Consider the following 10,257-nt stretch of genomic DNA (forward strand, 5'->3'; position numbering starts at 1 on the left):
TAAGCAGGTAGACCTGACGTCACTGTGCTCACCAATAATTTTTAGCAAGATGAAAAATATTCTGGAGTTTCTCCACTGTGAAGCAGGATGGGAAGCTGGCACAAAGGCATTTCATCTCAGACATGGTTGTTTTCTGTTCTTAGTTAATGGCTACCTGCGGCAGAACTGAACAAGCTTCTGGCATCTGCTCCAGTGGGATGCAGGGATGCGGGAACCGCATCACCTCCCTGTGCTTCAGTAGATTTTAGGGAAAGGTTGTGAACAACAGGATTTGGTCTTTGACTATTTTGTCCTCCAATTCAGCACTCAAGGAAAAGAAAACAATTATTTATCTTTCTTTCTTTTTTTTTTTTTTTTTTTTTTTCAATTCTACACATTTCCAAAGCTCTTTGTACAGTTTCTCAAAAATATCTTCACTGGTCTTCAGAGTATTTTGCCCTAATTATGTAACAACGTATTTCCTCTGTAATAAACTAAAGCAGAATAAAAAGCATTTTCATAAATTTCAGCACACTTTACATTTCATATATATTTTGATCACAAAATAAATGAAACTTAAGTGTGAGCTTAACTGCAAGTTTAAATGCATTAATCATACTTCCACATGGACTAAAGTGCTTTCTTGGACCAAGATTGTAAATAATACTTTATATTGTAAATAATACTAAAGCCATCAACAGGACTAAAGTACAAATATGAAGCAATGGGAAACCTTGGCATTTACTTGTGGTGAGTCCTACAGGAATTTTCCCTGCATAAAAATAATGCTAATTTTTGGCTCAAAGCACTTCAGTCTTTCAGTGTGTTGGTAAGCATCTCTTAAGATACCTTTTCCCTCAGGTCCAAACCACACAGGCTGAAATCAAAGGTTCTTTCTATCAAGTTAAGCAGGATTGAGGAATCTGTGTTTTACACATGGTCTGAAGATGGAAAAGCCTTGTACAGTCTCAGGACCAGCCCCAGCACTGGACTGGCACTGCCTTTCTAGTTACAGCTAGTGGCTTTTGTCCCATTCTATATGATCAGTAAACGAACTGAATATGTAGTTTGCAAGAATTTTGTTCAGTCACCACACCAGCACCAGCTGCATTGCTAGTAATAACATAGCCCGTTCTTCAGAATCAAGCAAAATAGAAAATGTAATTAATTTTATTTGAAAATTCTGTCTGAGCGCATTTGACACCCACTTCATTTCACTGCCACATCAGAAGATACACTCTGACCAACGTCACATGCCCTGAAGACACAGAAGAAAGAGAATAAATATTATTATTGGTGTTTGAATATTCAGGTTATGTAAATGTATTTATACTTGGTTTGGCTTCATCATAATAGAAAAAGCAAGCGAGACAAACTTGTATTTTTTTCTGCACACACTTTCCTTTTGGTTTTTTTTTTTTTTTTTTTTCAAATTTTGCATAGTGCATTTTGCAAGCTTTTCTTTTTAGCTATATGCCTCTAGCTATTATCTTGGAACAAAAATTCAGACATATCTAGCACAAAACCACATGAAATGGCTCATCACAATGGTGCCTCGAGGTTTCAGAATCATAGATGTTGGAAAGGACCTATTAATTTATCTTTTTTGCATATGCCCTTGCAGTCTAGTCTTTTCTATTTATTTGGAAAACCTCAGGTAAAATGGTAGCTTACAAATGAATTAATGAAAAACAGCTTCAGTTCTGTACAGACAATGAGTTGGTTTCTGGGGAAGGGAAACTCCTGTGTTTTCTTGTGCAGATACCTGATCTGATGCATTAGAATAACCATAAACCACCAGGTTGTGCTGTTGCCCTTAAGCAATATGCATCACTGCAGAGCTATGCTACTGTGCTCATCCGATGGCTATTATTCGTCTGGGAAGACCCTAAAATCCTAGAAAAACAGAAAGAAAACAAGTCCTTCAGACTCATTTTCCTTTTGATTAAACAGCTCAGCACTTTTCATAGGACTTTGGCTCACTTTGTAAACTACTGGCAGTGTTTGGTGGCCATGAAATTCGGATACAAAAATAAATAACCCATCTGCACAGGCTTAAGATGCAAATACTGCAAAGCTGACCCGAGAATTGATGTTACACTCTGCGCAATTTCCAACAAACCATCCATTAATGTTCATCACTGCACATCATTACTCTCACTTCCGCATTTCTGCCCCCCTGCATAGACCATTTCAGTTTTTCAAAACTGTATACTATTTAAAAAATCAGGAGTGTACTGAGAAGAGAGCTCAGAGGATGCCTTGAATAAGTGGAGACTGGTGAAGATGTTGGACATCATCTCTGTTTGCAGTTGGAACCTCAGTGCTGCTTGCGCTAGACTAACCCCTTGAATCTTATGAGTACCTCTGGAATGCTGGACTAACCCATAATTTTTACAGGATATCTTTTAGATTGCCCCTTTTTTTATAGTTTATACCTGAGTTATTTCTTTTTCTTGATATTTTCTAAATGGATATAATTTTTTCAGGTTCCCCATTACTCAATTTTTAAGCAAATCACCACTAACCTGAACAGATATTTTTTTCTGCAGGACTGCTGATCTCAGACAGTGGTGTGACTCAAAATTAATTTTCCACCATGTATGACAAAGATACATTAACTGCAGAGAAGTAATAACAACTTCCATAAAATAACAGATATTTTACATAGGAGGAATGTGTAAGAATGGCCATGCCGAGTCTGACCAAAGGTCAATCAACAGATGCCAGAAATGTTTGCAAAAGTAAAGTAGAAGAGCAGGCTAAACATACAATGATACATGTAAAACTTTCCAGCCAGCAAAAAACTGAGTCTCAATAGGAGGTGATGTTTTTGTATCTTATTGCCACCCAGAGGTTTTTCTTCCTTGAATTTGTCCAAGCACTTTTTGCCACCTTGTAAACATTTGGCATCTGGAACATATGGCAACAAGATCCATTGCATAAGTACATGAGCCAAGAAAAACTGTTCCTTTCAGTTCGCTTTTAAACCCACCACCTGCTAGTTGTACACAGGATAGTACAAAGACAACTTGGCTAAGATTCAAGACTGAATCCTGATACTTTCCCTCATAAAACTAGGTAATTAGATAAGACCAGGTTTAGGGGTTTGTGACACAAGAGGCAAGACCATCCCACAACACAAAACTAAACCAGGACCCCAAATCTTTAAACCTAGACAAAATAACTCAAAGTCACATTTGTAGGTGATTTAATTGAATGTTAACTTCCACGTCACAAAGCATTTGATTCCGTATTCTCTTCTTAATATTCCCAAATGTTTCAGGATACTTCCCCAGCTACCCTTCAACCTTTTGCTTGGTGCTTTTCCATGCTGTGTGCTTTCCTCTTCCATTGATGCAACACATATTGTCTTCTACCTTCCCTCAAAATACTCCAAGAAAAACAGCTTTAAGCTCTGCTCAAAAAGAAGAAGGGTAAAGGTTCCTCTTCCTTCACTCACCTCAGTGGGAATATACTGGATCAGGAATTGCTCTAACACGAGAAATGCAACTCAGGTTATTCAGCTCCCAGGGGGGACCTGGTACCACCCTGCCTTGTGGATCACACTTTAATTGCGGATGACACGCTGCACAGTTACTTTCTTTCCCAAAATAGTCCCCCAAAGAATCCAAACAGATTTTTAGCTACTGGAAATCTCAGTAGCACCCTTAGAGCCTGCTTCTGTACATCTATTTAGCTGAGATGCAAATCTGTCCCTTCAGAAAGTAATTGTATACTGAACATTTTCAGATTTCCTTCTGTCTAAATTATTGAGAAGCAACTACTACATCAAGTCCAGTGTTTTAGATGAGGTGGTAAACGTGAATATAAAATTCCAGAAGATTTACAAAGTTGTGAAGTAGGGAAAAATCGCTCCCTGTTTGGAAAGGTTAAAAATCTTGCCCCACGTGTCTGTTCAATGCCAGCAAAAAAAGTTAACAGACAATAAAAGCAAACCTAAGGAGTTCATTCAGTTGCAGTTTTAGAAGGCTTATGACACAAAGCCATCACCAAAGCCTAGTATGGAAATCTGAAAACTACAGGGTAAAAGGTAAATTCCTGCCATGGATTTAAAAACTATTCATGAGATAGAAAAAACAAAGGAGAAGAAAAAAGATCTAATTCTTGACATGCAGAGATGTTAATATAGAGTGCCCCAAGACTTGCTGCTGGGACTGATTTTTGTCACTTTAAATCGCCGGCATAATGCAAAAAGTATTAGCTTACTCAGCAAATATTCTGCACTTCTCTATTGTAATAAATACTTGTTCTTGCTTGCTTTAGATCAGGCTCCTGAGTCTGTATGCCTTAACTTGTAATAGCACCCACAAGACTATCGGGGCACTCAAAGAGGAAGCTTAATCTCGATGTGGTTACACTTCAGTAGAAATGTCCCAAGGGGAGAATCTGTGTTACTTGTGATTGCTCATAAATCAGAACAAAGACAATTTTTCTTTTAAACCATTCAGTGAGTCTGAAGCTCTGCAAGGCAGATAAAACATATTTTTCCCTTGTATATCGAAAAAATGTGGAACCATGCTGTTGCTGTGGAAATCATTGCTATTATGTCTGAATAAATGGCATGTAGCATCAAAAAGATTCTTTAAATCCCAGGTAAACTCTGTCTTAAATGTTTAAGTCATACCATGCATGTATGTAGATGTTCAGCATGGAAGTGAATGGTATACCACTCATTCTCCAGTAAATATGGCCAGCTGGAAAAAATGGTACAGTAAGATTAATGCAGATGAAGTTTCATGAATATACCAATACAGACACTAATGGATTCAGAGATGGGTGTTTAACTCTCAAAAAAAAAAAAAAAAAATCTAAACAACAACTCAGTAAAAATGTCTGTTTATTCTTCAAAAGCAGCCAGAAATGGTTAATGTGTTGCAAGCGACTGCTAGCAAAAAGATAAAGTCCAATTAAAAAGTTTGCTGTTATTTCACATCCTCTTGATTTTGAATTCAGTTTCAATCACATCACAGAAAACATGGAAAACATTCAGAAGAAGCAAACAGAAATGTCTTCTAGGCAACAAGAACTTTGAGAAGAGTAAAAGCAGTTTTACACACGGTTCTGCTCCTTTTTTGACCAGCAAAAGTCTTTCAACTGTGCAGTGTCTCAAAAGCTGAACAGCTGCCATGGTCACACTGATTAGAGAAATCTGACTCAATTATCCTGTGCAAATATATCAACATAAAAATACTAAGTACAATGAATACTCATGATTCAGAGCATAAATTGATTAACAGTCAGTTTGGCCAAAAAGTTGTCTTCATGGTGTATTTAATAGTTAGGCATAATGGCAGGAGGAGTTGGCAGAAAACAAAGCTGAACATTTAATTTCCATTGTCAGCTGATGAAGCAATGATCTCAGAAAATCAGCTGCCTTATGCCAACGCGTATTGATATATGTGACTATGTAATACTTTCATTTGCATTATGAATAATTCTGTCTAGTGTAGGCCACCTAAAATATCTCATTTTTTCTAAAAATGTGATTGGAAGTCTTCCCAGGTTACACAGTACATTTGTCCTTTTGAGAATATAGAACTGAAATCAATAATTGTATTTTATTTCAGGTTGTGTGTAGCACATGCAAAGCATTCGCATTCTATTCACAATACAAGATTAGCAGTCATGAAGTCTTGATGGTCCCTTTAGGGGAACTGATGGAAATCAACAGTTGATATCCACCTAGAAAGGAATTCAGAAAGTATCCCTGATCTTTATTGGTAATTGTAAGGATATCTACAGAATTTAACAAATTATGTTCACAATATTTTTTAAATATGTATTTTTCAGTGTCTCCTTTTCCTTTCTCTTGTTCCTAAATACATGGATTAAGGAAAAGATGAGGACACTAGTTTTTTTGTTATGTAGCATCTCAGTTTCCTTAGATTCCTCAGTGTTACTTAGCTGATAAGAACACAGTTTAATTAAGCTAGAAGGCCTACTAACCATAATAATCCCAAAAGCATCTGTTTGCTGAAGCAGGCTGATAGCTTCTGACCGCTTTTTTTCCTTCTGAACGAGTTGGTTAAGAAAAATAATTTTTTTTCACAGCAAAATTCCTTAAGTCTTCCTGCTCATCGTGTCCAGACCTCTACTGTTATAAGAAATCAGTATATATTATTTCACTCACTGCTTGATTAAGCATAATCTTGTTTCTTGCCCACTTTTCTCCTAATGGAAGAGCATTTGATGATCTCAATCACTTGTGATTAGAAACCTTACTCCCCTTTCCAGAATAAATGTATACAAAACAATTTTTATTATGAATGTTACCATTTCCTCTTATGTTTTCCACTCCTGGGTATTTCTTTATGGTTAAATTTATAAGAAGGAAACATCTGCATTAGCCGCATCATTTTTCTAAGCTAAGCCAACCTGTTTCAGTCCATCAGGCTTTTTGGGGGATAGGAAAGAAGTTACTTTCCCTTCATCATCCAAGTAAATCTTGCCCACCCTGTCCCTATTTGAAAGCATCATTCTTGACGTGGAGGGATCAGAAATACTGCAACGTTATTGGAAAGTGTATCAGTATCTTACACTTCACATCTTATTTCTATACAGCTATTACAATGGAAGTATCCTAGATTAACCAGAGCTGTCAAATTCTGCTGTTTGTCCCTGAGTGCATGACTTGGTTTGATTTGACATTACAAAACCAAATAAGCTTGCAGATAGTCTGAGATGAACACGAATGCAGGAACAGCAGAAAGTCCTCTGAGATGTAAATTCTGTTTTCTGACTACTCTGCCACATTTCCTTGGCTGCTCTGAACTGGTACAGGGCTCGCAATCTCGGGTCTAGAAGTCATCAACAACAGCAGTAAACTGTGTGCTGGTAACTGTTATTATAGTCTTATTTGAAAAAGAAACTGAATCCACAATGTTTTCAGCACTGCAGAATGATGTACTTATTTGAAAATAGAATCTGTACTTTATCTTCCCCAGCCTAAGTTCTAAAACTTCATCCTGTTTCTTTGAAGTCAGGCTGGTTGAGAGCAGGCCATCAAAAGCAACAGAGCCAAGACATAAAAAAGAAACATAAATACTTTTTTGAAGAGTAATTATTCTACACAGAAATAAAGGGCTCTGGACTGTCCGGAGTCATTCGTTCTGCCTTCCTCTCTTGGTTTACAGGAGTCCCAATGCCCGTTCTGCCCTCTGGGCTCATCAATCCCCTCTATTGTGTAGCTTTGTTTTGAGTGAGAAAAATGAGGGAAGACCATTTCTTGAATCAGAGAAATTCTGGCAACAGCAATAAAGAAGCAAAGGAAAAACAGGGCAGGTGGTGCCAAGTAGGGCTGGGATGACCTGGAGTGAGTATCAAGACCTAAATTGTCCATTATTTCTAAGTGAGGTGGTAATTCAGCACCACCCCTAGATCTACTAATGCAGCCTCTTTGCATGGCACTGAGACAGGAAGAACTGGGCACCCAGACTCTTTTTTTTCCACATTTCTGTCTGAGTTCCTTCTCACTGCAGCTTTGCAGCAGTATTCCCCTCTGCTAGGTACAAAGTAAACTGCTTTGTCTTGAAGCGGGAGGCCACTGTGTTCCTGTCCACAGCACACACCCACGCACACAAATGCGCACACACCTCGCAGTGGAAACTTCTTCAGATATTTTTTCTCTTCAGAAAGCTGCTTTGTGCAATTCCATATTGACTGAAAGGATTTTCAAGGGAAAACACATCCAAATTAAAATCAGTCACTTTAAAAACATAGAAGGAAAATTGCTGTGTAACAGTCATACTTCTACCAGAGAAAAACAGGTATAGAAAGGGAAGGAAAGCCTAAGGGTTTTACAACTGGGAAAGCCCGGGAACTTTATTTTTCAGAATTCTTAGACATGCAATGATTTATTGTTATTGCTCACTAAAACAAGTACGTTAGAGTAGAAGTGCAGAGATGTTTATGCAAAGATTGAAAACACAAGGAGCTCAGGGAGCCTGGAGCAGTCTGAGAGGCCAGTCTGACATCTCCAGGATCCAAGGACCTGAACACAAACGCTGACTGTCCAGAAGCAAATCTATAAAATGAGATTAATCCCAGGAGGAAGAACGCAAAGATTTAACTAACCACTACTGCAGGATCACACGTGTTAATCAGCTTAGTTACCTACAGCATCGGCCTCACCATTCTCTCAGCTAATGATTAACTTCATCTGTGCCACAGCCCCTCTCTTATTGCCACCGATGGCCTTGGGGTCAGCTGGGAGAGGAAAGGAGGGGAGAAGGGAAGAAGCTGAGCACAACGTGTGTTATGAGGAAGCCGAAGAAGAAATAGCCACTCCTCAGTGCTCAGTTTCAAGCAGCGAGCTGTCAGGCACGTTACATTAATAACTGTAATTTGTAACTGCGAAAGCTCCAGGATATCAGCAGTGCCTTGATGAGCTGTGACCAAGGATTAGCTGCAAACAGCTTCCTCACGCAGGAGGAGCTTCCCCAGCCCAGAAAGCACACAGCCTCCCCAGCAGAAGCGAACAGCTTTGGAAAGGCACCATCAAGCGATGGTAAACTTCAGGGTCTGAGTTTTGCTAATCTCATGGCACGACTGCAGTGCAAAGAAAACTACATTTGAAGTATAAACCTTATTGCCAACAGTTATGTGGCAGTGGAGTAGCAGGAAATCAGTTCAGAAGTGTTTGCTCAATTTCTTCTGTTTATAACATGCTTTGCACAAAAGACATCTGACAGCATTATCAGCTAGAGAGAAATAGCTGCAAACTGCAGTGTAAATTTAAGTGCATTTATTATGGCTGGATTTTTGATGATTGGAAAATTCCCAGGGGGATCTAGGAGGTGCAAGCAACTGACATTTAAAACATTTTAATTCCACCTTGATGTCCGGCTAACGCTTTAAGAGAAAAGAGTACATGCAGTTTCATTCCACACTGATGCATGATTTTATCTCATTCAGTTTACTCAACCTAATGCTAATTCTCACTCCAATATTACTGTGCAATTTTAAGGCTGACATTTATGTCTTTGACCATGACAGATTTAGATGATCTCTTTTCCTCCTCTGCAGCACTGCTAATTCCTATAGCAGTCCCCTTTGCACAGGGGTGACCCCGCATAAGCTGGGTGTGAACCATCTCCTTGCATTTGCCTTTACATGTGTCTGGACGTATTGTAGAGTTACTCAGTGTCCACCCAGTGTGACACGGAGGTGTCTATATGCCCTTTTTGTGGTTGTCTAAAACGAGATTATTTAGTAGTAAAATATAATAGCAAAGTATTGCAATATATTTAACTGCCTATTCATTCTCCTAGAGCACATTTTCCATTTTCAACAGCAAAGAGTATAGAAAGGACCAACAACATGCCACTTTTAGCCATCAGCAATTAGTTAATTCTCTTTTAGGTTTCCCACAGAGGAGGACCCCCAGTTTCCTGCTTAACATCATTGTTTGTCCATCCTCTGTGTGCAGCTCAAAGCATAGAGCTGGGTATATCTTCAGTCTCTTCCAGGCTCTGTTCACTTTCTCAGAACCATGCTTTGGGATTTTCATGGCTGGCTGCAGTTTGGAACACCCTGAAGCTGTTTTGGTGTGGTGCCAAGGGAAATCTCCGCAGGACCTGCAGCCGCCTAGGGGACAGTCCTGAGTTCAGGACCAAAGGACACCAACAGCACCCAGAACCCCCTGAACACGGAGCCGTAAGGTCCACCCGGTGCATCGTTTGCATGCTAAAATATCAGACCCACATCAAAATGTCAGACCCATGACCTTGGCAACAAATTAACAGCGAAAGGGGGGGGGGGGGGGGGCAAGCAGCAATATTTATTTACTCAAACCTCCTGTCTGATCAAATTACCACTTCCACCTCACCCACTTTTAACTCTCTTTTACCTGAAAAGGAAGCCGAAAAGACCAACCTCAAACGCTGATTTTTCCCGTCTTGCTGCTTCTTTCTTTCAATAAAAGAGCTTTCTCAGGCTAAGAACTGACTACCAAGTAGCCAAACTACTTATATCCACATTTCTGGTTTACCCACTGTCAGATAAGCATTAGGTTAAGGAGCCAGGAACATCACATGACTCCAAGGATAGGCTACTTTTTATATGTAAATAATGTACTGAAGTAACACTTTGGCAAACAACTGAAGGAAACGCACACATTTCTGCTCCGCTTTGTTTGCACATCTGCATTTCCCACTTCGCTGAGACCTTTGCCTATTATAGCATATTTTTGTAGTTGTTAATAGGACTGGAGTTTTTTTGGTTGTTTTGAAATCCTTTCCAAGATCCAAAACAAGT

Source organism: Strix uralensis, chromosome 9 (genome assembly GCF_047716275.1).
Source record: "Strix uralensis isolate ZFMK-TIS-50842 chromosome 9, bStrUra1, whole genome shotgun sequence".
NCBI classification, from domain to species: domain Eukaryota; kingdom Metazoa; phylum Chordata; class Aves; order Strigiformes; family Strigidae; genus Strix; species Strix uralensis.